This window comes from Hippocampus comes, unplaced genomic scaffold (genome assembly GCF_001891065.2).
Source record: "Hippocampus comes isolate QL1 unplaced genomic scaffold, H_comes_QL1_v1.1 scaffold94, whole genome shotgun sequence".
Taxonomy (NCBI): domain Eukaryota; kingdom Metazoa; phylum Chordata; class Actinopteri; order Syngnathiformes; family Syngnathidae; genus Hippocampus; species Hippocampus comes.
Genome location: NW_017806059.1, coordinates 1,082,546 through 1,084,186, shown reverse-complemented (window position 1 = coordinate 1,084,186; position 1,641 = coordinate 1,082,546). Strand labels below are relative to the sequence as shown.

The following is a 1,641-nucleotide window of genomic DNA, read 5'->3' as shown; positions in this document are numbered from 1 at the left end:
AATTTGCATTTGGTGTATAAATAGTTCCAGGACAAGGGCTGTTAAGTTTGAAATTAACATTTAAACAGTTGGAAAGTATGCCATGCTACCCCTTATCCCTTCCCTTAGACCCCCCTCCCCTTGTCAGTCCCAACGCACCCCCTCCACTGAATCCCTTTTAGTGCCTTGATAAATATACATAAAGCTTCACACAAAGACCGTCTTGTTCCTTTAAATGGGATACTTTTTAATGGAGACATATATTTCCAGGATTATATCAGCATTCACTTGCAAATTTCTTGTTTTAATACTCCAGTTGAGGCAGTCTATGAATAAGCGTATCATCTGAATGCAGGGAACACCTGGTCCTGAGGGCTGGGCTATGAGAGGGCTTCAAGCTGACCTGCTGACAGTGCCAAGACTTCACTTGTTCCCAGGCATTCACATTCTCCCCGACATAGTCCCGTGCTGCAGAATGTGTACATGTAACTATGCTGCCATTTGGCACAGCAAAATGGGAAGATGTGAAGATTGTACAAAAAAAGACAAGATACAAATTTCAATTATTATAAAGGCAATTTTCTACTTTTCACACATTCCCACCAAGGACAGGTTGGTGTCATGTGGAAAATAATTTGTCTCTAGAATATTACAATTGTCTACATTTGTGTTTGGCATATTGGTGGAAGTGAAACAAGATCAGAGTTCAGTATGGTAACGAGAAAAACAATTAAGTTGCAGAGAGAGTTTTTTTTTTACTTACTTGGCTGCATCAGAACACCGGGGAGGGGAGAAAGAGTTGTACTATTTTGTGGCAGAGGAGGAGAGAGGAAGGGGCACATGGTCTATTCGTATGCATCCCACATCCACTCGACACACAATCAGGCCTGTATTGCGTTTTGCAAATTTATACCCAGGATGTTGGTTTAGAGTGTTTCCCTGGAAAAAAAAAAAAAAAAAAAAGAGAAGGACTTTTTTTCAAGTGTCTGCTTTCATGACCAAGAGTGATTGAGGCACACAAACAAACCTTTGTTCCGAAGCTCACAGATGCAAAGCATGAGCGCGGATGTTTTGTGTTCCACCCCAGCTCACATTTGCACTTTTTTTCAGAATGCTCTGAAATCAAAAGAGGTGGAATCAGAAAATAAAATCTGTTAGACATTTACATTGGAATTTGGATGATAATTAAAAATCTTGGGACTCAGGTTTTGCAGAAAGTTACCTTACAAGAGTATCCCAAGCGTATACACAAAAATAAGTGTAGCATCCATTTACTGTAGTTAGTTACACTTGTGCAAGGGTCATTTAATGTAAGGAGCCCATGATTTTTTTTTTTTACATTGGATCAAGTGGGCAATAGTGAAGTCAAGCATGAGGTCCTTGCAGTAAGGTACTTTCCGAATGCGGCGCCAAGTGTACTCAACCAAGGGGCACCATACAATCAGTTATTTCCCAGCAGTAAATTGCGCTTTCAGTTGTGCCATATTAATGTCAAATGTCTGAAAAAAAAATTGTTGCAAAGTTCATAAATCTTTTAAACAATTACATTAAGTACGCCAGGATTCGCCGGATCGACACATTGCTCAAAATTTTGTGAGGAAAGGATTAATTCACTCGTTTGAATTTCATTGCAGTCCAGCAGTATAATCTCCCAACAGCTTG

At 39.7% G+C, this 1,641-nt stretch overlaps 1 long non-coding RNA gene across 1 annotated transcript; it reads right to left on the bottom strand.

Moving 5' to 3' along the window:
* Positions 1-212: 212 nt before the first annotated feature.
* LOC109529655 (uncharacterized) lies at positions 213-1,222 on the bottom strand. Its single transcript, XR_002170874.1, has 3 exons — positions 1,007-1,222; positions 743-918; positions 213-473 (listed from the first exon to the last, which is right to left on the bottom strand). It is a non-coding gene; the product is annotated as an uncharacterized LOC109529655 (long non-coding RNA).
* Positions 1,223-1,641: the final 419 nt, after the last annotated feature.